This window comes from Canis lupus, chromosome 23, assembly GCF_011100685.1.
Source record: "Canis lupus familiaris isolate Mischka breed German Shepherd chromosome 23, alternate assembly UU_Cfam_GSD_1.0, whole genome shotgun sequence".
Lineage (NCBI taxonomy): Eukaryota > Metazoa > Chordata > Mammalia > Carnivora > Canidae > Canis > Canis lupus.
This window is the reverse complement of record NC_049244.1, coordinates 23,289,143-23,316,985: the sequence shown is the minus strand read 5'-3', so window position 1 is coordinate 23,316,985 and position 27,843 is coordinate 23,289,143. Positions and strand designations below refer to the sequence as shown.

At 35.9% G+C, this 27,843-nt stretch overlaps 1 long non-coding RNA gene across 1 annotated transcript in view; it reads left to right on the top strand.

The window, feature by feature from the left end:
• The window catches only part of LOC111091914, a 237,625-nt gene that overhangs the window by 205,712 nt on the left and 4,070 nt on the right, over nucleotides 1–27,843 (top strand). The window contains exons 5-7 of the long non-coding RNA XR_005376966.1: nucleotides 21,056–21,183; nucleotides 23,696–23,823; nucleotides 26,977–27,639. This is a non-coding gene — a long non-coding RNA (uncharacterized LOC111091914). The remainder of the gene's footprint in view (nucleotides 1–21,055; nucleotides 21,184–23,695; nucleotides 23,824–26,976; nucleotides 27,640–27,843) is intronic.

Genomic DNA, 27,843 nt, shown 5'->3' with positions numbered 1-27,843 from the left:
GATTGGAAGAACAAATATTGTTAAAATTTGTTCTTCCAAATATTTTAACAATATTTGTTTTTCCAATAAAAGAAAATGCTACCGAGAGCATTCTACACATTCATTGCACTCCCTATCAATATACCATTAATGTTTATCACAGAGCTGGAATAAATAATCCTAAAATTTGTATGGAACCAGAAAGGACACCCAAATAGCCAAAGGAATGTTGATAAAGAAAACTAAAGCTGGTGGCATCACAATGCCAGACTTCAAACTATATTACAAAGATGTAATCATCAAGACAGTATGGTACTGGTGCAAAAATAGACACAAAAATCAAAGGAACAGAAAAAAGAACCCAGAAATGGACCCTCAACTTTGTGGTCAACTAATCTTTGACAAAGTAGGAAAGAATATCCAATGGAAGAAAAACAGTCTCTTCAACAAATGGTGTTGGGGAAATTGGACAGCCACATGCAGAACAATGACACTGGACCATTTTCTTATACTAAACACAAAAATAAACTCAAAATGGATTAATGACCTAAATGTGAGACAGGAATCCATTAAAATTCTAGAGGAGAACGCAGGCAGCAATGTCTTTGACCTTGGCCCCAGCAACTTCTTGCTAGACACATCTCCAAGGCAAGGGAAACAAAGGCAAAAATGGACTATTGGCACTTCATCAAGATGAAAAGCTTTTGCACAGCAAAGGAGACTGTCAGCAAAATCAGAATGGGAGAAGATATTTGCAAATGCCTTATCAAATAAAGGGATAGTATCCAAAATCTACTGAGAACTATTCAAACTTAACACCCAAAGAAAAAATAATCCAGTCAAGAAATGTGCAGAAGACATAAACAGACGTTTCTCCAAAGAAGACATACAAATGGCCAACAGATACATGAAAAAATGCTCAACATGACTTGGCATCAGGGAAATACAAATCAAAACCACAGTGAGATAACACCTCACACCAGTCAGAATGGCTAACATTAATTAGTCAGGAAACAACAGATGTTGGTGAGGATCTGGAGAAAGGAGAACCCTCTTACACTGCTGGTGGGAATGCAAGCTGGTATAGCCACTCTGGAAAACAGTATGGAGGATCCTCAAAAAGTTGAAAATAGAGCTACCCTATGACCCAGCAATTGCACTACTAGGTATCTACCCCAAAGATACAAATGTAGTGATCCAAAGGGGCACCTGCATCCCAATGTTTATAGCAGTAATGTCCACAATAGCCAAACTATGGAAAAAGCCCAGATGTCCAGTGACAGATGAATGAATAAAGAAGATGTGGCATATATGTGTATATATATATATATATATATATATATATATATATATATATACACACACACACACACACACACACACACACAATGGAATACTACTCAGCCATCAAAAAAAAGAAATCTTGCCATTTGTAATGACATGGATGGAACTAGAGGGTATTATGCTAAGTGAAATAAGTCAATCAGAGAAAGGAAGTTATTGTATGATCTCACTCATGTGGAATTTAAGAATTTAAGATCTCCCCAGGAGATCATAGGGGAAGGAAGGAAAAAATAAGACAAAATGAAATCAGAGAGTGAGAAAAACCATAAAGAGACTCTTAATCATTGGAAACAAACTGATGGTTGCTGGAGGGGAGGGAGGTGAGAGGATTGGGTAATTGAGTGATGGGCATTAAGGAGGGCATGTAATATTAATGAGCACTGGGTGTTATATACACTGATGAATTACTGAGATCTACCTCTGAAATGAATAATACATGATATGATAATTAATTGAATGTAAATTAAATTAAATTAAAAAAAATTAGGACACCATGAATATTTTTAAAGTTTATACGCTCTAGGATGTCTATAGTTATATTATTGGGCTTAGTAGTATTACTAGTCATCTTTAATATTTGTATAAAAACTATTACTTTTATCAATAGAGATATAGATATATAACATAAATATATAAGTATATGTATATGAATATAAACAGGAAATATTCTGTTAGTTAAGTAAAAATTTCTAACACTTGCTAGGCACTCAATCTTATTCTCTTTCCATTTGGAAGCTGTAGGATTGCCCTGTGTATTGAGAAGGGATAAATTGGGGAGTATATCTAGCCAATTTTACTAAACCCAATACTTAGTGTAAGGAAGGAAGGAAATTCACGTATTTTAAAAAATTATGCTTGGCTCTGGGAAATACTCTAGTGGCTAAATTGAATTTCATTACTTGTTTCTCCTATACTATGGTCTCTGTGTGCTTAAGAGTTATCCAGACTGTGGTTTTGCTCTATGTATTTATTAGTATCATGTTGATTCACATCCACAAAAGTAGGTTACTGGATGAAGCTTCTCTTTTTGTCACCGTAATTCACTCTTTCTTGAGCCTAACTATAATACCTTTCCAATACAGTGTACTGAATCATGTCTCAGGAGAGGAATCTCTCTCTGATTTATACAGACATCTACTTTTGTTGTCACTCAAATACTGAAATATCTATTGCTCCATTTCAGGCTTTATTAATCTTTTTTAAAAACCCCATTTCAGTGGAATTCTCTGCTATATGTGCATATAAATGGTATTGAATGTTTTGTACTCCCAGGAAGCATCTTCAACAAGGTTAGAAACCCTGAAGGGGATGAAGAAAGGAAGCAGGCAAATAGGGAAGAAGGAAGATAGACAAAATTTGGGGTGACATGCTATATTTTTTCCTGACTCGGTATATTATATTATTATATTTTATATTTTCTACTTTTGTGGACTTGTAAGACTTTTATTCATCTTTCTTCACTATGTATTTTTATATAAATATGATATTTTGATGTGGCAATTTCATTTATGTTTTAGTTGAAAATCCCCTTTTTGGTTTCATCACTGTAGCAAATTTTTTTTTATATTTATTACCCTGTCAGATATTAGAACACTCTTTTCTTTCATTGAAATTATAAATTTGAATTAGTTGATTTCCCTTTATGTTCTTAACAAAGTGAGCACTGCTTTTCTCTATAAAAATAAAGTTTATACCTTCTAAAAATATCTTGAGCAACTGAAAACGGGTGCTTTCTTTTTAAGTTAAAAGACTGATTTTATTGAGGAAAAAGAAGAGAGAGAAGGAGCAAGGCATAGGGAGAGAATATAAACATATCTAAGGAATGGAAAAATGGGGGAGGAAGAAAGAAAAAGCACAACATAGGTTAAAATGTGTTTTTTGGTAGAGACCAAGGTTGGTCTTAACTTCTTAAGAAGCAGAATTAATCTCTTTTGAGACATCATTGGGTGGCTGTTAATTAAATGATACCACGTCTTCTTATCTTCAGACTTTCATAGCTCTACAGCTAAGTGCTGAACTTGCTTTTTCAACAGATAAGATTTTCCTTTGGCAGCTACCTGTAACTTTCAATGAAAGCTTAAAGCTTCAACTGCTTTAAAGTTCTCTTTTTTATTCACTTGCCAAGCAAATAAAAGTTGCTTAATTTTGCTGACTAAAATTAGTTAAGCAGTAATAGAAAAGATAAAGATTAGGAGCTATCTTCTTACTCTTTTAGTTTTTCCAGATTTAAAGGAATAAGATATTCAAGGTTGTATATTATTCTGCAGGAATTTCCAAGCTTAAGAAGAGCTCTTGACACACTTTCTTGGTGATTAGGTTCTTTTGGTTTGTTTCTGTTTCTGTCTGATTGGCTTTTTATTTAATTTTGCCTTCCCTCCTATTTCTTCTCCTGTATTGGAATCAAACATCATGAATCTAGAGAATGTGGTGCTTTACAATATTTGTATATAATTCACTAATAGGTCATTCAATCACTTACTGACTTTTATTTTCTCCAAAGCTGCGCCAGTAATGCTCCAGGTAAGCTCCACTGCTTTCCCCTGTGGGTCCACATTCCTGTTGGAGGAACTCAGCAGGCGTGACAGACATTTAGTCCTGCAGGAGGAGGAGGGAAAGGGAATGCAAAATGGTTGCATTTTCTTCCTTTCTGTTTAGTTGAGAAATTGGAATCCATACTCAAGAATGAGAAACATGTAGTTTCAAAATACAATGACCTTGAAGGATCTATAATAACCTTGTACTTGTCTCTGGTTCTTCTTGGCTAAGGAACTGGTAGGACCCTGGGTAAGGTTCGAATCAGCCTGGATTCTCTGCCATATTCACATCCTGCTGCAGGGACTTTTATTTTAACGTTTTCTTCTTGTTTTTCACATTCTCTAAAATTGTCTTTGTGGTTTTTCACCTGAATTTTTATTCATTTCCTAATAATTTTGTTTCGAAGGGTCAGTTTAAGTCTAGCAGCTTTATTGTGCCTTACATACCTATGCAGCTCCTTTCTTCTGATCCTTGTCCTCTTTGAAATCAAAACTTTGTCTGTTATACACACACACACACACACACACACACACACATCACTGTAATAAAGGCACATTGTAGTAAATGATATTCTAGGTATAATCCTGGGGCAGGAGAGATTAATTCAGACTGGGGAGAAGAAGAAAATCTATCAGTTAATATTTTTTAGACTTTTATTCTAGGTAAGGCATTGATGTTAAACCTGAAGAAACACTACTTAGGTTTCCTTTTATAGGACACAAACACAAAACCATCACAAATCATAGCAGGAAATAACAAAGTCAAATTAATGGTGGAGGCAGGAAGGATTGGAAGATTTGGGAGGGGGGTATAAGTCAAGAAAGCATTCATACATGATTTGGGCTTTTAGGGAGGGGAAGGGAAAGGGATGATTTAAACAAAGGTGAAAGCAAATGTGTTACTGTGGATTGGTAAGTAAATCAGTAAGGATAAGATATTCTTTTACTCTGATTTAAATTTGCCTCAGACAAAATGCAGGAGGAGTCTAGAAAAACTTTTTCATGCTTCTAAAATGAAAGCATATGAGAAATATGCCCTTTATGTCCCTTTTCAGGCTCCTTTCCTGGGACTCTTTCTAAGATAGTGGAGTCAGCTCAAATTCTGCACAAGAGAACAATCTACTTGCTAACTCTGGTCTATGGCTTCAGGAGCTCTTTTGCTGAGAGGCAAAAGGTATTTTCTGTATGGATTTGCTTTTTAGATGATAGCTTTTTGCCATGTGACTCCTAGTTCTCTTGAGGTTTGCATCCCAAATAGTTTGCAATAGTAAACCAATGGCATTCCATTTTACTGCCTGGGTCACACTGAGCAGTAATGGAAGAATAGAATGGACTGTGTGTTTTTGTAGGGCATCCAACATTTATGGCAGCACTTTGTGATTTACCAAGAGAGAATGTTAAGAGAAATGGAGCAGCTCAGACTAGGATAAAAAGACCAAATACATATTCTAACATGATGAAGAGTAAAAGAAAAAGAATACAGAAAGGAAATATAGTTGGCAGAGACCTGACAAACTGGTGCCAAATAAGAGAATGAAAACTTATCCTTTGGGGAATAATATCCATCACTGAAAATGACTTAGCCTAATCCATAATCATTGTCATAGGACACAAATTGACTTCTAAGATGCCAACTATCCTGTATTATGGTGCACTGTAACATTGTTAAAAATATATTTGTTGAATCCAACCAGACATGATAAATTGTAAGCAAGGGGAAATACAAAGAGAGGAGAAACTGATTTGTAGGGAAAGTCAAATATTCAGCACAGGAAAAAAATGCTGAGTGAAGTTAAGCGCTAGCTCTATCTTTGGAAGCAGTGATAGACAGTAGGATAGCACACATCCTTGAATAGTAGTAGGCCAAGTGGCTAAAATTTTACATTGCAGTAGCTGTACCAGCTCTAATTTTCAGCCATAACCCATGATGTTAGTAAAGGTTGGAGGTTGATTCAGGAGTTAAGAGATTGGATTGTTTCCTAATTTGATCAAAAAGGAAGCTTTGGTAAAGATTTAGGTAAAAGGTAACCAATCCACCAGTCTCTAAGTGTTGAATTCCTATGTCATAAGTTAAAAAAAAAATTCACTGAGCAATCTCTCTGTCAGGAGCTGTGAGTGTTAAGGTTTAGATCATAGGTGGAAGGACAAGGCACACATTGGAAGGATCCACAGTACAAAAGCAGTGAAAAGAAAGTGCTAAAACACATGTTAGAGAAAGTACTTGCCATGGAGCTATAGGTGAGGAAGTGACCCCTCTAGGACAAACTTAATGGGGAAGCCTTAGAACATACTTCATATATATAGACAGAGATATAGAAGGTGGGGAAAATGGCAGAACCCAAGTGAGCTTTGCAAGATGAGAGGGTTTACTGTTTTGATTAAATGCAGAGTTTGCTCTGGGAGGTAAGTGAGAATTTGGCTGGAGACATAGGTATAATGCTGTGAAGGATTTTACATACTGGACTAAGGAGTTAGGACTTTTTCTTCTTTTGGGTCTGTGGGACACCAACAAATTTTGAAATCACGTGTTTCCAGAAGGTTTTTCTTATGTGAGGTGGAAAGTAAATAAGTTACATAAAACTATAGCATCTAGGGACACCTGATCTAGGGTGGCTCAGCAGTTGAGTGTCTGCCTTCGGCTCAGGGAATGATCCCGGAGTCCCAGAATCAAATCCTGCATTAGGCTCTCTGCATGGAGCCTGCTTCTGCCTCTGCCTATGTCTCTGCCTCTCTGTGTCTCTCATGAATAAATAAATAAAATCTTTTAAAAAACCACTATAGCATCTATTCTAAAGTTATTATAGGAATTGAGACATGATATGATAGGAAATATTGAGAGAAAGAAATAGATTTAAAGTAAGAGTGAAAGATGACTTCACAGAACTTTTTGAGTAGAGTGCAAAGTGAGTGAAAAAAAGTCAAAAAATGCTTGTGAGCTAAGTGAAATTAAGTCAAATATAAAAGGACAAATGTCTATTCCATTTATATGAGGTTCCTAGAATAGTCAAATTCAGAGACAGAAGGTAGAATACATTTATTAATGTATTAACAAATTAATTATAAATTATATTAATACATTCATTAATTATAAATGTTATAAATTATTATATTAATACATTTATTAATTATAAATGTTGCCAGAAGCTGGGGAGAAGGAATGGGGGATTAGTGTTTAATATAGGGTGCTTGTTCTAAAGTGAGATATTAGTATTCTTCCCTAGACTTCTATCTAGGAAACAGGAGAAATAGCTTGAAAGGAGCTTCATTCAGCATTTAAACTCTTTGCTAAGCTCGAATATGGGGGGAAAGAATTAAAGAGGCCATGTCAGGACAAGGCACAGATATTTGCAAGAATTTGCTTTCTTAGAATATTTACTTTAAATATAGTTCTGTGTACATGTTCTGTGTATGCTGATTCTTAGTGCATGCATGTATGCACTAATGGTATGTTTTTTTCTCATTTGTAGGTGAATGGTTAGCTTGTCTTTTGAATGAGCTAGAATGATTCCTCCAAGTGTAGTTAGATGATTTCATCTTATCTTCCACCTTATTGAAAGTACAGATTTAATGAAGAGAGCCTTGGAGTTAACTTCTTGATTGATTCAGGAGGTTTAAAATCTTGGCCCTCTCAATAACTGGATTCTGAATGTCTGGTCAAGTGCTTGATGGCAATAGAAGGAGATATCCAGGAAAACAGATGATGGACAATTCATGAAATTTTATGATTTTGTTGAATGTTTTCAAAAGTATATCCTATTTATGGAATATATTATTATACATTGTGGCAATGAACCATCTTTGTTAATTCCTTTGTGTAAGTTCTTAGAGCATGTTGTTTTTAAATACATATAATTTGCATCACGTGCATACTTCAAGTGAAGCAGTAAATACTTCTAGTAGCTAGGGACGCAATGAACATATTATTATATCACTGTGAGGCACATTTATTTTCAATAGAACTTTAAATATATTTGGTGAGTTTTTTTTATCTTGTTTAATATCTTTGTATTTTCATAATTTCAAAATCATTACTTTTATTTGTATTGATACTTAAAACATTAAGATTCAAAAAGAATTATTTTTATTTTAAATCAGACCTTCTGCTAGTTGCAAGTATAGACAATATTTAAAAATCTTATCTACAATACATTTCAGATGAATACCTTCAGACTCCCAGTTTAAAAAACTTCCCCAATGTTAGATAGTTCTAAATTGCAAATTCAAACACTGGCCCCTTACTTGAACTCATTGTTTTATTTGGTATGCTTCTCTTCCTTTGACACAATTAATAATAGATGAACTTGTAGAGGCACTTACATCTTTGTTGATATTAAGGAAAGGTGGTAAACAGATGAGTCATGAGCTGTAGTTAGCTGAAGCTTAAATATATTTTTTTGGCCCTCACTGTTTTTTTTTTTAATTAATTATAAATGTTTAAATCTATACACGTACAGGGGCACCTGAGTGGCTCAGTCAGTTAGGCATTGTCTCTTGGTGTCGGCTCAGCTCATGCTCTCAGGGTTGTGGGACAGAGCCTGCGTCAGGCTCCATGCTCAGCATGGAGTTTGCTTGAGATTCTCTCTCCTTCTCTCTCTGTCCTTTCCCCCACTCTTGTTCTCTCTCTGTCTCTAAAATAAATAAATAAAATATTTTAAAAATCTATGCACATGCATAGCAATCTAGATTTTGAAGTTCCCTAAAAATCAAATAGTTGGCAATACTTGTATACATTTTTGTATGGTAATATTTGGTTGGAACTAAAGAGTGGCTCTATCTCTGATTTACTGGATTCTCCAGTACTTTACCATCAATTGTAGCTTGTGCATTTTTTTTATCTCTTTTTCCCATGAAAGTATCTTAATTTATGATCCTTGACATTAATAGTATAAAAGTAAAAAAAATTAAGAACTACTTACTAAAGCATAGCCTTAGCAATTAGAAAAGAGGTTAAGAAGTTCTCAGCCAAAATTGAGCTCTATTCTATTCTCACTGGTAAAATGGACTGAAGACTTTCATGGCTTTGATTACTAGAATCATTTCTCAATGAGAAGTGAATGGGATTAAAGGGTTCACAAGGCTTTTATTTTATTTTGCTGTGTCTTTAGAGCCAAACTGGAAAGTTTGCAGGTGCGTTTGGGATGTACTAACAGTTAGTCCAGGAAATTCAGGCCAAAAGCTCATAGTTGGGTTTCATGTAGTTTATCATAGTGGCCTTCCACTAACAGTAATCCATTTAAGTGAGGTCGATGGGCTGTCTACACTGTGCTCCCTGAATGAGCAAAATCTATTACAGAGGGCATTTCTGGATAAAAAGAGCAGTGATGCTTTAGGGGCACATCAGATGTGTCCTCTGAAGCCAATAAACAGAAAAGGCCATAGTACCAACTTGTTTTCCATGGGGCACTGATCATTTGTGATAAATTAATGTTTCATCTATCACACAGTTTGACCTAACTCTTTTGAAATCTGGAAATACTTTTTTAGAGAAAGAAGGAAAGGGGAAATGTGGAGCCTGGAAACATACGACCATTTGATTTGTTTAGACACTTTCCTCCCAAAAGGACAGTAAACATGCTCACCTTATTTTATGGCCAGAGTCTTTTTATGTTTGTGCAACTCCATTCTCCAGATCCCCTTTCTCATGTAATTCCATTCTATCCTGCAGGAGCCAGGTAGTGCTTCTGGGAATGAGGTTGCTGCTTCAAACATGATGATTTGGCCGCTGCATTTGTAGCACTGTCAGATATTTTGCCTTCCAGAGAAGGGGATTATATGGGATCAGGCACCACTCCAACATTTCTGTCTTTGCATTTGGAAATATATCTCAAAATTTGGATCTCCATTTGAATGTGGGACAGAAACCTAAGTGAACACTTTTCTTTAACAGTTTCCTTCTGACTGATTGGACTTGCCATGCTGCATTCTTTCATTTTATTGCCTTTGTGAACCAGAAAGTCCCCCAATAAAACATAACCTGGAGAAGAAAAAATAAAGCAGAGGCATCAGAATTATGCCTCAAAACAAATTATTTACATACCTTCCATCCAATGCTATTAGCATCGTATATTGGTTTGGAATGGAATTGGAAATATATTCTTAGCGTCACCTACATTGTGCATCTTTTTAAAAGATTCATTTCTTTATTTTAGAGAAAGAGAGAGAGTGTGTGTAAGCACAAGGGGTGGAGGGAGAGGCAGAGAATCTCAAGCAGGTTCATGGTGAACCCACATGGAGTCCATGTGAGGCTCGATCTCGTGATCCTGAGATCATGAGCTGAGCTAAAACCAAGAGTTGGATGCTTAAATGACTGTACAACCCAGATTCCTCTGCCTTTGCATTTGAATTTGAGGATTACCTGTCCAAACTCTCTCAGAGCTCTGCCTAATGTCACCCATCCTTAAAATCATGACTGGAATTTTCATCATCTGGTAATAATAATAAAGATAGTAATGTCTTGGGTAGTTAGCATCTTTCTTTGGCGTTTAGTTCCCATGAAATATAGGAAAAAATGTACCCTTTAGGGCAGTCCATTGCCCTTCATTTGTAGGTACTTTTAATCTATTAACTAAAAAGTTAAATTACTAGAATCTAGTATTAGCAATGTTAAATTTTCAGGCTTCATAAAGCTGTTGATAGACCCACACTTTCCCAGTTGCATGCATGTTAACAAGGATTATTCCTAGTGTCCGAAATGAGAACATAGGAGTGTTATGGTGCCACTTCTTACCTTCCATTTCTACTTAAAATGCCTTTATTACCACATTCCATGCTTACATCATCAGATTTCCTCTTGGACTTGAAGTCCTCTTTGTGAGGACTTTCCAGGGCTTTCTCTTTCATTTGATCTTTAGTTTACCAGGGTTCAGCCAATTATAGCTGGTGGGCCAAATCTGGGCTAGCATCTATTTTTGTAAATAAAGTTTTATTGAAACAGAGTCACACTTATTAATTTATGTATTGACAATGCCTGCTTTTGTTCTGCCATGTCAGACTTGAGTAGACTTGAGTAGACTACAATGGCAGAATTTCTAGAATAATTGTCTCATGAAGCCTAAAATATTTACTCCCTGGTCCTTTGTAGAGCAAGTTTGCTAACTGTTGAACTATGCATTCATATAAAATACATTTATTGTGTAATATTTTATTATGTGCTGGATGCTGTAGATCTAAGTATAAGTAATATAATCCTCCCCCCCCTCTTTTGTTTTTAGATTTTATTTATCTATTCATGAGAGACATAGAGAGAGAGGTAGAGACACAGGCAGAGGGAGGAGCAGGTTCCATGCAGGGAGTCCAATGTGGGACTTGATCCCAGGTCTCTAGGATCACACCCTGAGCCGAAGGCAGATGCTCAACCACTGAGCCACCCAGATGCCCCAGTCCTTTCTCTTAAAGAGCTAACAGTCTTATGGGAGAGACACATACACATCAGCAATACTTTAACCACAAAACGTAATAAATATTCTAAAAGTGATTTTAGTAGATACTTAATGAATTTGAATAAGGAACACATAACTTCTGGGAAGGCCAGAAGAGGTGATATAGAAGAGAGCTTCATGAAGAGGCTATCTTTGAATTTTTGACTTGTAAGGCAAGTGAGGTTATCCAGGGGAAGGATGGGAACTCTAGGCCACATTCCTTGTAGAAGGAGAAGCATGAACAAAGTCATAGATTAAGGAGAGAACAGGTCTTCTTTGGGAAACAGAAAATAGTTCAGTTTGGCTAAAGTCAAAAAGTGCTAAAGGGCAGTCACCAGCTAAAAACCTTGTGCTATGTGGAGTTACTGAGATTTTTAAAGTTGTGTGGTGGAGAACAGAGGGAAGGGGAATAAGACTAGAAGCTGGTTTATCTTGCTTGTATAGATATTTATAGGATTTCTATATACCCACCTTTCTGCTTTTCTCTAGCTTGCCTATCCTCTTATTTGCTTGGGAAACTCTTTTTGAAGAAGGCAATAGGAGAAAAATATCCATTCAGGTGAAAGCACTATCATCTCATTTCAACTTGTTATTTTGGAGGGATGTTTTTGGGGGAGGGCAAGGGTGTTGTTGGATTGCTTTTACTCTTTGTTGCAAGGAGATGGACAGGATCATCTTCCATTTACCCCAGTAAGGACCTGTGCCTTGTAGAGAATCCTAACAATTACTCATGATTATTATAAGGCAGAAGGAGGCTAGTCACATTATTAGATCAAGTGGCAAAACTGCTTATATACATTGCCTATTTTCTTTGTATCTATTGGGGCTTTCTGATACTTGAGGTAAATTGCTCTTCACATGTCAGTAGGAATTAAGCAAGCAGAATGAAAAGAATAGGTTTTTCTTTGCTGTGTGAAAACTATTCTGACTCTGTTTAATTAAAATATATTATTAATTAGTAGATAACACTAATAGAGATTAACACAGGCAGTCAATTTAGTTCCCTTCCATCAGAAATGATGTTTTTAAACTTCTTACTGTGGTATTTATCTTTGTTCAACTTTAAATCCCTCTCATCCCTCTTTGAAGTCTTAAAGAAAAGTGTTGCTATCATACATCAGAGCTCAGAAATATACTTCGAAATCCCTGATCAATTGGGTTGTCCAAAGGGTAACAATAACCAGCATTTACATAGAACTTTAAGCAGACAAAGTGCCTTTAACATGGATTATTTCATTTACTTTCAAAAACTTGTAAGGTAGATGCTATCCTTACATCTCAGAAGCTGGAAATGGAGGTTTTGTGAAGTTAACTGTTTCCCTTAAGATCTTATATTTAAGGAAGTGTAGAGTTTAGAATCAAAATGCTGACTTCAGAGACTGTGCTGTTTAAATTCTCCTGGACATGGGGCACCTGGGTGGCTCAGTGGTTGAACGTCTGCCTTTGGCTCAGGTCCTGATCCTGGGGTCCGGGTATCAAGTCCCACCCACATCAGGCTCCCGGTGGGGAGCTGCTTCTCCCTCTGCCTATGTCTCTGCCTCTCTCTCTCTCTCTCTCTCTCTGTCTTTCATGAATAAATAAAATCTTAAAAAAAATCCTCTTGGACAGATCTTTTTTTTTTTTTTTTTTCTGAAGTAATACACAGATGTAACCAGCAGTGTCAGAAGCAATGGCTCCTTGCCATCAGAACCAAAGAAGAAAAATAGGCTTCTCAAATGAAGTGATGTGGACCATCAGTGCTCATAAGCGGAAGACTCACTGTAGAGATTTTACTCTTTTCTGCTACAGTTAACTTTTGCAGGCCAGCCACAGTCCATAGCAGATAGCACACAGTTCTAAACAAAGGGCAACATTCAAATTCACATAATCTCTTCCCCTCTCTCTTTCTGGATACTGGGCTCCGTCTCTATACCTGCAAGGCCCTCAATCTCCTTGGTTCTTTGTTTAAATGTCCTCTGTAGACTTGCCTTGTCAATTTGACAATTGTAATTAATGCAAGTATGATTTTTTGAGCACTTACGATATATGAAAAACTATGCAAAGTGTCCCAGATAGAGAATTATATAAAAGAATAGGTTTATAGTAGACTATTGCTTTTAAGAAAACTTTCATCTCGGCTGCCTTGATTCTTCTGGACAACCTTGGTCTTTTGTAGCCCAAATTCCCATGTAACAGTGTTGGTGATAATACCTTTGGAAAGACTTGGTGCAGGTTTGGCACTGATAGCTGCCACCAAAGCAAGGCTTTTCAGATGGCTTATGGGTCAAATGTCTGTAAGAGTCTTAGAAATTATCTTCAAGTCTAAAGAACATCCTTTGGTTTTGGGGAAGGAGGACAAGATTGTGGGGAAGGGGTACAAATGAAAATGGTTTCTCTCTCTGTCATTCCTTGTTGGTCCTTCTGATATGACTTACTAGCTCAAGATGCTTCTGGGTGCTACTTTATAGACCAGTGGTGATCTATGATCACATTTTCCAAGTTTTGACAAAATAAGAAAAATGTGTTTATAAATTCTCCTTTAGAAAATTAAGGTAATGATCAAAACAATTTGAAAAGAAAATAGTTTCTTGGCAAAATAAAGTTTTTCAATTTTTTTTAGGTTTATTACAACCTTTGGGGCACTTTTTCTGACCTATTAAATACAATTGTCTAGGCACTACTGCTCTAGCTTGCCAGGTTTTAGACTTACCGAATCATATAGTTGTCTCTGCCCTAGACAGATGCTAATGACCATTCTCCAGCCTTGCAGATGCAAGCCTATTGCTTTCAGACAGCATAATTATTTTCAGGGATACCATGAATGGCAAGGTGTGTTGTGGACTACAACTCCAGGTGGTGCCAGGTACATGATAGTCTTACTATGTAAATATATAAGTAACATTCCTGGAGTTGTGCGGTGCCCAACTTTCTCAACTTTATGCAGTGGTCTTGACACTATCTGTGGCCTTTTGGCCATAATGTGACTTCTGTCTTCCCCATGACTAGCTGATTCTTGCCTTAGCTCTGCTTATTCCCTTTTTGTACTTACTGATGACTTTTAAGGTCATTTGACGCATTTGTTCTCCATTAGAAGTTGATCTGAGGCTTTAAGGAGAAGAGATATTAAACTACAGTGTTGGATGTAATAATCACAGTTTATTTTTTTAAGTATTTAAAGGAGGCAGTGTGAAAATTGAAAAGAACTTGACCTGAGGATTGCTATCTGTGTGACCTTGGGCAGGATGATTAATTTCTTTAGTTTTAATTCACTTATGTGCAGAATGGAGATAATAATGTGCATTTTATAATTTATTTTCTTTGGGTAAAGGTTAAATGAGATAATGGATATAGAGTGCTTGAAACAGGGTCTTGTTTATATTAGCAGCATATATTAGCTGTTCAAAAAAATAGAAGGTATCTTCTCCCCCTCATCGTTTTCATCATGTTGTTGAAGCTCTGTTATTTTGATACATTAAGGATTGTTATGTCTTCTTGGTAGATTGACTCTTTTATCATTATGTTGTGTTTTTTTCTGTATTTGGCAATTTTCTTTTCTCTGAAGTTTGCTTTATCTGATAATAGTAGAGCCATGAAGCTTTTTTTTTTTTTTTTTGACTGATGTTTTCATGGTATTTTTTTCCCCATGTATTTACTTTAATCTGCATTACTATATTTTAAATGAATTTATTGTAGACATGATATAGTTTGGTCATTAAACAACCTATTTAGATGATTTCTATTTTATTTTATTATTTTTAATTTATTTATTTATGACAGTCACAGAGAGAGAGAGAGAGAGAGAGGCAGAGACACAGGCAGAGGGAAAAGCAGGCTCCATGCACCGGGAGCCTGATGTGGGACTCGATCCTGGGTCTCCAGGATCGCGCCCTGGGCCAAAGGCAGGCGCTAAACCGCTGCGCCACCCAGGGATCCCTGATTTCTATTTTAATTGGTGTTTTTAAACCATTTGCATTAATGTAATTTTTGACATTTTAGGATTTAAGTCTGTCACTTTTCTATTTGTTTTGTTCATTCTCTTTGGTTTTTATTTCTCTTTCCCTTTTCCTACATTACCAGTGGGTTACTTGAATATTTTTTATATCATTTGCCTTATCTGTAGTGTTTTTGTATATAGCTTTGCACAATTTTGGAAAATAGTTTTTTTTTCTCAGTAGTTGCTCTAAAGATTACTTTATATTTCCCTTTAAATACATACTAATTTACATGCCTAAACTTTAAGTCAGCATACTCTAGATCTGCTTTATGTTCCCCAAACCTCCCACTGGGAGAAAAGAGTACCTATTCAGTGATACTCATAAATCTTCTCCTCAAGTAAATGTGTAAATTGTATAGTGGAGTTTGCATTTTAAATCACAAAAAAATAGTAAGTTGTAAAAAAGTTGGAATTTCTTACCACTGCTTGCCAATTATTTCTTTGTTTTTTAAACTATTAATGCCACCTACTTAGATCCTCCTAAACAAAATAATCCTCTTTTGCCTGATTTTTGAACTTTATATAAGTGGAAACATACATTTATATTTTTTCGTATCTTGCTGCTTCTGCTTAATATTATAGTTGTGAAATTCATTTATGTGGTTTTTGGTTGGAATAAATCAACAGGAAAAATAAATAAAATCCATTAATAAATGGGAAAGACTTGAACAGAGACTTCAAAAGAGGAAATTCAAAAGGCCAAAATTATATTAAAAGGTGTGCAACCTCATTAGTAATCAGGTAAATGCAAATTAATATCATTGAACAATACCACCTTACCCCTGCCAGATTGGAAAAGAATTAAAAGTGTGACAACACTATGTGTTGGTGAGAGTGAAGAACAGTAAGAATTTTCATACGTGGTAGGTAGGAACAAAATTTAGTACAATCATTTTGGAGGACTCTCTGACAGACACAATCCTGGGCAATATACCAGCAATTGCTCTCTTACCTATACAATATAGAAACACTGTGGCATGTGTGAATTGGGATTCTTGTAAGTAATATTTATAGCAAGATGATTCACATTACTCCAAACTGGAAGTAACCAAATAAATAAGTGATAGTAGATTCATAAAATGGAGTACTATACACAGCAACAAAAATGAGCACAGTGGCATTCACTTTATATTTCAATGAGTCAACTTTATTTTTTTCTTATCCATTTCATCACTTTTTGACTATGTCTACTGACATTTTGGGAGTTTCCTTGAACGAACATAATCTATATAAATGTTTGATTTTACATGTCACAGATCTGACAGTTTACCATATTCATGCTCACTTTTTATTCAAGTAAAATCTATATGATAAGTGGCATTTTTTTTTCCAGCTCAAAGAACAGAACAACGTAGAGAAGTATGGTGTTCTCAATAGGTCAGCCCAGTGCAATCCTGCTTGTCATGCACAATGGCCCCAAAGTTTTGAAAAAGATCATTTGGGAATTCCCAAAAATGAAATGCAGCAGAGATCAAGCTAGCAGAAAGAATTCAACTAAAAGGGCTGATATCATTTGGTGTTTATTTTGAGAATTGATACCCGAACATTAGAAAATAAATGGTTTTTCAAAAATTTGTGATTGGACATAAAAGCTGGTGAGTGGATTTTGCAACTTTAGGGTTTTATTTTGCTTGGTTTAACCCATGAAGAGTTAAGAAGGAATGGAGCAAAGGTAGGGCTCCATTCTGAGCCCTTCAAAGTTCTGGTGGAACATTAAGCATTCTACAGCTGGTTTAGACTTAGGAGATTTTATTCAAAGCTTACGGAAAGTAACTCAGTATTATGCTACAGCTCTTTAGCATCAGTCTATAACTGCTCAAACAGCAATGTGTCTTTTCTGGGATGATTTTATGTAACTAGGCACTGCAAGTCTGGCAAAGCACTGACACCATGCTTTGTCAATTCTAACCTATTAGCAGTGGGGTACCAATAGCAGACGTTTGCTCACCTGCTTTCAATAGCATTTGCTAAGTTTTCCAGGCATAAGTGCCAGACTTAAATGGCAGCATACCAGGATTATAGGTACATTGGAGACTTTCAATTATATTTCCAAGGGAGAATTTGGCTTTAAAACCCAAGCCTCCTTTTGCCTTCAGGTATAAAACCACTGCACTGCAGAATAAGTGTGTCATAGTGTCTTTGAAGGGAAAGAAACACAGACTATGAAATGAAGATTCATAGAAGTTGTCTACTGAAAGATACTCCAAAGACCCAGTCTCATTCCCTCTACTTTGGTTGATCTAAGATCCAACTGACAGTCTGCTGGTTTGAGGTGTCTCTAGCTAATCTGGCTTAATTTAGTGCTCTCTCTCTGGAGTGGAGAGTTTAACTTCAATTTATTGAGTCTGATCCTGATCCTGTGAATAAACCTCTTGCTATCTGGACCAAGGTTCCATAGATCTTGAATGCTTGGCCAAGATTGCATTTGCAGCCACTGTGCCCTGGTTAGCCAGGGGGTCTGCAGTTTCCCCTTCTATAAAGTGAAGGAATTAGACTAGATATCTCTTATATCTAGATTGATTAACTTTGGCCTGAGCTTGTCTTTGGACACAATGTCCTTCACTTTTTCCCTTGCCAAGACAAATTCTTGCCTTCAGTGTATAGCCTGTTAGCTTAGCAAAATATCCTAAAGAGCAAACTATCCTAATATTCTACTAATCTTGGCTAAACATTGTCATTTCATGAGGACCGAGCAAGCCCTGCATTAGAGTCTAGTTTGAATATTGACAAAGACAGCTAACATGGACAGCTGTTTAAAGTGTTGTTTATAATACTTTTAAGATCAAGAGTTTATAACTACAGTTCCATAGGCTCTAGAAATGTGTGAGTGTGTGTGTATGTGTTTACATGCACATACATGCATCATTTACCTTATGAAAAAGAGAGTCCAATGCTTTCTTTGATCAGTTTCTTCACTCAAAGACTTGAAAACTTCTGATTTGAGGTGTGAGTTTCTTGCATATTAGAAAAGCATACATTTAGGCAAATTTTCTAAATGTAGCCAATGCACTGTACATTGAGCATACGAATATAAATATACTGAACAAACAACTTCCCACTTCATTCTTCTGAAACTTCAATATCTGAATTTTAATGCAGGGCATCACAAGCAGATATCTCCATGATTGCATTTATTTCCCATATATGTTGGTTCTCATTCTACTCCTTTCCCCTCTCCCTCCCTTCCTCACATCTTTTTTTTATTTAAATTGAATTAATTAACATATAATGTATTATTGGTTTCAGAGGTAGAGTTCAGCAATTCATTAGTTGCATATAATACCCAATGCTCATTACAGCTTGTGCCCTCCTTAATGTCCATCCCCCAGTTACCCCGTCCCCTCCCCTCCCTCCCCTCCAGTGACTTTTAGTTTGTTTCCTATGGTTAGGAGTCTCTTATGGTTTGTCTCCCTCTCTGGTTTGGTCTTGTTTTATTTTTTCCTCTCTTCCCCAATGATCCTGTTTTCTTTCTCTCACATCTTTCTTTTCCTCCTTCATTGTATCTTTTGTCTTCTTTCTTGTCTTCCCCCTCTTCCTTCCCTCTCTCCTCCCCCTCTTGTTTTCTTCTCTATCTCTCTATCATCAAACAATTTTAGGGTGGAAATGATACCTCCTTAACCATTGTATTCTCAGCCTCTAGAATAGTTCCTGGCATATGGTAGTTAGTAAAAAGAAGATTCATTTAAAGAACATATAAATGAAGTATCTGGAACTGATACTCTTCTTATTCTTTCAATTGTGAGGCAGTCAGGTTGGATCTAGGGAATTGTGGAAAGTGTTCTTCGAGAAGAGTTCTGGGTCATCTGTGCTTCAGAAAAGTAAGATTGGCTAAAAGTAACCAATATGAGCAAGTCCCTGGATTTTGAAATGTTTGTGTTGGTAGCCAGTTTCCAAGATGGCCTCTAATGATCTCTGCCTCTGATATTCATGCACTTTTGTAGTCTTCTCATTCTAGTGGAATTGGGCTGTGTGACCAATAGTGTATGGTAGAAATGATGTTATGTCCCTTCCAAGATTAAGTTGTAAAACAATGGTACCTGGGTGACTTAATTGGTTAAGCTTCTGATTCTTGATTTGGCTGAGGTCATGATCTCAGGATCATGGGATCCAGCACCACGTCAAGCTTGGTGCTCATTGGGGAGTCTGCTTGGGATTCTCTGCCTCTCTCTCTGCCTCCCCTGCTCCGTGTGCACACACTTTCTCTAAAATAATATATAAATCTTTTTAAAAAGATTAAGTTATAAAACATTGCAGCTTCTGTCTTGGGATTTCTCCCTCTCTCTGTCTCTCTCTGTCTCAGTCTCTCTCTCGGATCACTGCTGGCTCTGGGGAAATCCATGCCATGAGCAGCTCTATAGAAAGACACACATATTGAAGAGCTGAAGTGTCCCCTTAACAACCATGTGAATAAGATAGGATCTTTGAGACCCAGTCAAGTCTTATTTGATGTGGCCTCAGTTGATACCTCGATTTCATCCTTGTGAAGGACCTTGAGCCAGAACCATCCAACTAAGCCATTCCTAGATTATTGACCTACAGAAATTGTGAAATTATAAATGTCTGTTCTAAGCTGCTAAATTTGGATTAGTCTGTTATGTAGCAATAGATAACTAATATAGTTGTTGTGTGACACCTGTGGGTGATGTTAGATGGAGGTAATGAGCTGTCATTAATTAGCTAATGTTGTTTTGCTGATTAATATCCAGGTTGGGGCAGACACAGATTTGACAGCTAGGTTATGACCTTAAGGAAATAACTTTCCTCTTTGGAATTCTATTTTATCATTTGTTAGTGAGGGAATTAGCATCTAGCACTATATAATTTTCCTGCATGAAATTGAGCAAGTTCTATAACTCCTAATAGTGCCAGAGTCAAATTGTTTCTTAAGGAGAACATGTTTTCTCCTCTAATAACCACAGCTATATTAACTTTCCTGCAAACATAGAGTCTATTTACTTTAGTCTAAGATGTTAAGCTCCTCAAAGGCGGGAATGTCTTATGTACTCCTATAGCTCCTCTTCTAGTATAGTAATTGATAAATGTGCAATTTAATAATTATATATTGCAAACCCAAATTGGTGGAAAAGAGGATAATCTTCTTTAATGGGTATTGTATCAGTGACATGGACTCTTAATCTTTTTTCCCCCTGACCTTTGCTGATGTTTTGACAGGAAGAACTATCCTATTTAGAACAAAAGGTAAAGAATAGAAGATGAGAAAAAAAAAAAAAAAAGGAAATTGAAACTGAGTTGATTATACCCTTTTGTGAATTTGATTTTTTAATATATTTATGACTATATCTGTATCTGAGCTTATATCAATATAAGGACATCTAGTCTATTTTAAAATATCCCCATCTATTTATGATATAATTATTATAATTGTAGGACACTTTTTCTTATTTTAGTAGGCAATCTATGTTACATGGATATATCTGTTAATTTGCTACATTTTAGGAAACTTGGCCAGAGTGAAGCATGCATCTACCACTTACAGGTAAACAAATCAAAATGAACATCACTAGCAACATCATTTTTTTTAACTTGGTAAACCTTATCAATAAATGATATTGTTGTCATAGAATGTGTGCAGTGTAAATGCGTTTTCTGCCAGCTATACATTAGACTTTCACAAGGGCAAGGAAAATTGAAACTGTCTTTCTAATGGATCATAAATCTTGGAAATGATTTGAATTCATGGATTAAATGTCAACTTTGAAAGCATTTGCTGATTTATCTTGGATCTTAAAAGAAAGAACATTTCTATGACAAATCAAATTAGTACATTTTTATATTCTGTATTGTAGTTTTCCAGGATATTATTCTTCAAAGAAATCATATGGCTGGCAAATAATTTTTTCCTATTAGAAGATTATTATTATTATGAAACTTCTCACTGGTAATTAAAAAACTCTTGGAAATGAAGAATAGGAAGGTAAGTGCTATATTAGAATGTAGAGATTATGATTAAAAATAGTGAGTAAGGGGGAATCCCTGGGTGGCTCAGTGGTTTGGCATCTGCCTTCAGCCCAGGGCGGGAACCTGGGGACCTGGGATCAAGTCCCACATCGGGCTCCCTGCATTGAGCCTGCTTCTCCTTTTGCCTGTGTCTCTGCCTCTCTCTCTCTCTCTCTCTCTGTCTCTCATAAATGAATAAATAAATAAATAAATAAATAAATAAATAAATAAATAAAATCTTAAAAAAATAGTGAGTAAGAAGGTAACTCAACTGTGAGTAAGAAGGTTAACTCAACTCAACTGAGACTGGGGTAATATCTGAGTTCCTGTATAATTTCTTTCATATTCCTCCCCACTACTTAACTACTCCTAATAAAGAAATTATGATTATTTTCCTGACTTGGAATAACTGGCAGATTTAACATGTCTCTCCTTGCCTAAATTCAAATTAAAAGCATTCTATAAAGACAAGCAGCTTTCCTTTGGGTTCAGAGAATTGCTTTAGGCACTACCTTCCTTCCTTTAATTAGAAATCTTTAAATTTCTCTGAGTCTCTGGCTTCTTTTCTGGTAGTTCACATATTTATACCATCTCTTCCCTGAGTCTCTGAAGACTGACAACATTTTCAAATGTGCAGCCTGCTTGCTCATCAAGCTTTCTTTTTCCTAAGGATCTTCTTCAGATATTACCCTTCTTGACTTCTACCTTGCAGCCTGAGAAAAAATAATGCCCTGTCCATTCCTGGCACCCAGACCACACTTTTGTCTGGGCCACATCCCACTCTCCTCTCTCAAGCTTAAATGAGAGGACAAACTGAGCTATCGGGCTTGTTCCATAGCCTGATGACCATGTTCCATTTTGAGGAAGATTTGGGGCATGATACATATTTCCTCCTGTAGTTGAAATTTTAGTGGCAGTTCAAGTTTTGTGATTACATATTGTCAGGGTTGTTAGTTTTTATAACATGGTCTTAGTTTCATGACGTTAGATGCTCTATAAGGTCTTAAAGAAAAGAGGTGGGTTGCATCTAAAATTGGTTGTAAAATACCACATTGAGCTATGTGATACTTGGCCCTTTGGTTAGACTTTCATGGCTTATAGGGGTATAATAAGCTGTCTGTTCTTCAGTAGAATTCTCCAGCTGTGATGCTCCCAGAGGGAGTGGTTTCTGTTTCTTTTTCAATAACATTGCCTTAATTTGTCCAGTGCATTTTAACTTCATACCTATAATCCTTTGATTCTTCTATTTCTATATGCCTTTTACATAGAGGGGCATAATATTGATCTCCCTCTTCATCAAGCCAGAATGGCACAGATAAGTCAGGTTTATAATTGTTGGCTTTCATCTTTTCAATGGGAGTGGGGGAGGATTGGGTTATATAGATAGATTTTTATTATTCTTGATACCTGAGTTCATTCCCTGATGTTTAGAAAATTGTGTACATTCTCTTATTGGTTCACTTGAAGATTAATTAGACCATTATGACTAAATTTCCTTGTGTGTCTACATTGTTGCAATATCTGGTATTTGACATTTTATCAATAAGATTCTTTATTAACTAGCTTTTATCCTCCACTGTGGTACAAAACTGATTTTCAAATCAAATTTTTTGCATCTGGTTTTTCTTCCCCAGTATCTCTCTACCTCTGTCACTACTTCTTTCACTCATTCAAGACTATTTTTTGAGCACCAACTCTATCCCAGGCACTGTTCTAGGCTCTGGGATTAAAATAGTAAGCAAAACAGATGAAGCCACCTGCCATCATGGAGCTCACTTTTCAGTGGCATCTGTGACTCCTTAAGCCCATTCACTGTAGCCCCTGCTTTATTTTTCTCTTTTCTGTCTTGCTCCCCATGTTTCAATCTTATGAGCTTCTCTCTTTTTCATGGTTCTCCCACAGACTAATTAAGTGCAGGTTCTTGTATCTGTCTCCAGAATGCAGGAGACAGAGACATATTCCTGGTGTTTCATCTTACTGATTTAAAACACACTTTCTTGATAGAAACATAATAATATGAAAATGACAATGAGAGTCTTTAGTATTATTAGTACTTTCCTTCAACTACATTATGGGTTAAAAAATTTATGTGGGCTGCCCTTGAGCCCTAAGGACTATTTATTAAACAAATATACCTCTAGTTTCCAATCAGAAATTTAACAAGCAGTTTCTGGGAACCCAAGGTTGTCAGCTGGATGTTTTTTGTGCAATAATTCCAGATTGTGATGATGAACTTGAAGCTCTTTAAGATGCAGAAATAGACTCTGAATTAACCAAGAATGATTACCTTTTCTTTATTCTATTTTTAGATTTATTTTTCCATATTCTATTTCTTTGAAGAGTAGTAATCTACTGTACAGGGTAGATATAATAACTCAGTTGATCTCTCCACTCCCCAATAAAACCTCTATCATTTGGCCAGATGAGATAACAAAAAGCTTACTATACTCAAGAGCCTCCTTTGGTAAAATAGAAACTTATGATTCTAGGTTATCTTTGAAGCCTGGGAAAAGTAACAGAGATGAATTGTTTCATCTCTCTGACCGAACAGCCTCTCAAGAAGAAAACACTTTTTGAAAAATGAGATAAAATGGTGCCTAGTGAGTCATGATTTCAGGTTAGTGCAAGCCCAAAGCACCCAGAAGGGTCTACTTTGTATGTCTCAATTAGCAGTACCTATTCATGGGACCCCTTTAGTTCCCTCAGTGTGGCCCAATTATCTGTTACCTAATCTGTGCTGTGGCCTTGTGGGGCCACACAGAGAGGAGAGGAGGTAGAGAAGATGTTGCAGAAGGTACAGCCAGTGTAAGAGAAGCATCCTGGGTATTATGGAAAAGCTCCTACCTCCTGAGCTCAAAGCCACACATGTTTTCCCTCTGACTTCCCATTTATTTCTGTGCTTAGAATATGGCAATGTGTGCAGAGAATATTCTTTAGGGGATCATGAGCTGGATGAATGAATACAGGTTGAACTTCACAAGCCTCTGTTTTTGCTCAGTTTTTCTTGGCAAAGGCTCTGAAGAGGGAGGGCTAGAAATCCCTTCTACTTAGATTATTGCTTGTTCTGTTTCTCATTGAAGGCTGCAGTTGAGTATAATCTGAAACAGAATTTCATATCTTCCATTAGGATGCCTTGGAGTGGGCATTAGGTTTGGATTACAGGAGCTATGTTTCTTGTATGGAAGCATTAGATCTGGAGTTGGGTTCTGAGCGATTTCATTACTAAATATTTATCCTAAAGAAATAATGCTGATAAAGGTTAAGGCTTATATGTAAATCTGTGGGAATACTGCCAGGGGTAGAAACAGAATGAATGATGAAGTGTTTGCTCATGCTTAAACCAGAATGTCCAAGTCCAAATTCTAGCTCTGCAATTTACTGGATATGTGACCTTGAGCAAATTATTTAATTTGTTTTTGTCAGAGTTTCTTCAGTTTCTAAGGGGAGGACTGTCATTGTACCTATTTTATAGAACTGTTGTAAACATTAAATTAGTTAAGAGTTATAAATTGCTTAGCACAATGGATGCCATATATAACCACTTGAATAAATATGAGCTATTATAATATCATTATTAGGTGGTTTATCACAGCATTGTTTTTAATAATGAAAAATTGGAATGACATAAATATCTATTGGTAAGAAATGAAACATTATGGTTCAATAAAATCTGAAACTATACAGCTACTAAAGATGATGTTTTAGAAGACTTACAAATGATATGGGAAAATATTGCTTCATGTTAAAAACAAGTTACAAATATTATGCACAGGGCAATTCCCTCTGTTACATATATTGTACAGATATATGCAGAGAAAGAGGACAGAAACTCTACACATACAGTGTTAGCCACAGGATCACAGATGATTTTTCTTTTTGTCCTCAGCTGTATATCTGTCATGAATGAATATTATCTTTGTGATCAGAGAAAAGTGTGTGTGTTTTGTTAAAGCAACAGTTTTGTTTCAGTAATTTAATCATTCTGTTTATAAAATGAGAATATAAGCAATGCCCACATCAAAGGATTGTTGTCATTAGGTTTTCACCCTGGCTTGCCCTTTCCACATAACAGAATTGACCAGACAATCTTATTTTCTAATGCATTCTCCTGCCTATTTGCTTCATATCATTTATGCCCCCCTGAAATTAGCTTGTTTACTTATTTGTAGTTTTTCTTCTTTTTATCTTTTCTCTCTGGAATGAAAACTTTCTATCTGGGGATGTTGCTGGTTTTGTTCACAGCTGAGGTGCTTAGAATATTGCCTGGCAGCTCAGGTATTCAATAAATAATTGTTGGATGAATAATGAATATCAGTACATTTTGAAAGTGCTCCAGAAAATGTTGACTATCACTAGAGGCAGAGATGTAATTTTACTCCAAATGCCTAAAAAGTAAACTAAATCAAAAGATTTGTCTCCACTCAATGAGCATGTACAATGTCGTGTCAGGAGCTAGCACTTAGACAGGTTTACTAAATTCCTGGCCTCAGTTTTCAGGGTTAATTAAAATAGCTATCTAGTTAACTAGTTACCTTGTTGTCTTGTTTAATTTTCACAGCAATGCTGTGAGGCTCATTACTTCCTTGTTTTACAAATTATTCTGGGATTTTGCAGATGAGGTAAATAAGGCCCAGAGATTAAATAATTGCTCAAGTTCACACAAGTAATAGAGCACAAACACAAAGATTGATACCAGGAGTCTGCTTCTCCAGTCTGTGCTTAGAACCTCTGTGCTATTATACTAATGCAAAGGAATCTGAAAATTACCTTTAAGTGGGATTGTATATACATTTGTGTATGCAGAATAGAGTACTCAGGTGATTGTCAATTCAGTGGTTCAGTCATATCAAAAGAGAAACAGGAATTGCACAAATTCAAAATCTGAGAAAGTAAAAAATTAATAAAGCATACAATTATCTGGCATTTTATGCTTGAAAGCAACTTTCACATGTTATCTCATTTTGTTGACCCCAATTATCTTGAATCTGAAGCTTCTCTTGGAAATACTTTATGTTCAAAGATTAATAGCTTAACTATATAAAGGAAACTTAAAAATCAATGGAAACATTATAACACCAACATATTAATATTATTATATATTTAATGTTACCACACAAATATGTTAATACTCTAAATAGAGAAATAAAATGAGGATAAAAATTCAAACCAAAAAATAAGGAAATGCAAATGACTATTAGGTACATGAAGAAATGTTTATATTTATTAGTCAAAAAATTAAAGGAAATTAGTACAACACTGCAATGCCAGTTTGTCAAACCAATTGCTAAGCATTATAAAAGGTATAAATATTCAGGCTGACAAGGAGTAAGGAAATGTGTAGTAGTATAAATTAGGATACACTTCATGGCAACTAATTGCTTTGTTATTTTAAGAATCCTAAAACATCAATCCTTTGCTTCATTAATTCTTCTTCTAGGAAATAATTAGAGATGTGGAAAGTATTTCGGCTCATCCTTGTGTTATTTATAATCATAAAAAAGAGTTTTCAACCTATGAAATAATAGGAAATGGTTAAATAAATGTATACATTTTAAAAGATATTTTTAATCTTCTATGCTAGTGCTCATGACTAAATGTGGTATGAAGAAAAATGCGAGGTCCTAAATACTAAAATCATATTAAAATGCATATGCATGCTTGGAAAAAAGTGTGGATGCATTTTTGGCAAAGTGACCATCTTAGTTTCTTCTGAGTATGAGATTGAGTACTTTTATTTTTCTTTCTGTTTTTTTTTCTCTATTTCCTGTAGTTTGGAACAACAATCAGGAAAAAAAAAAGCATTCCTAAGAATAAACATACAGCCACAGAAGACAGTATAATCTTACCAATTTGCCTCATCACAAAGACTGTGTTAAAGAGTATCACTGTGTCAAACAGTGGAACTTTTGCAGATATAAATTTGATGACATCAGACCTTGAGATGCCCTTCAATTAAAACAGTAATTCAGATCTCACAAATGGCAGTTAAATTCAAGTATTCTAAATGTATGCTGAATTTTATGTAAGTGGTACAGGGGAAATAAATGACCATGAACAACAAAAAAATAAAGTTCTTCTAGAATCTGCAAAGAGTTTTATCATGCAATCTTGTTAGATACCAGATAGCCCCTGTACTGGGGGGAAAAGTGCTTTTTCAGGCTATTATTAAATCTTTTTTCTGCCTCATTGCCTTTCTTTTTGAAGCTTCATTGCTTTTATGCTTATAGTTTTATCCACCATTGTTACCTCTTTTCTGCCAAAAATGAATGTCCCACTTATATGTGATTTTATCCTACAGCCTGCCATTCTTCTTAACTGTGCAGCTCACATATGCAAGCACATGAGCAGATGGCCCATATACCTACACAGGTTTCGGCCCATCACCTCTTTCTTTCTCTTCTCTAAGTATGGACTACCCAGTGCTTCATCCAAGGTACTGGCTTTTCATTTTCTACTTTTCCTTTTTAAATCGTGTGTGTTTATTCTTCTTTTACTAGTTATTACTATGTTAAAAACAATTTGGTGGTCAGGGTAGGGAAAATAAGATCGCAATTTTGTCCATTTTTCCATCTGTGAGGAGAGATTAGGTTACACTGTGGTAACAAAGATGATGCAAATCTAGTGGCTTACAAAGGCC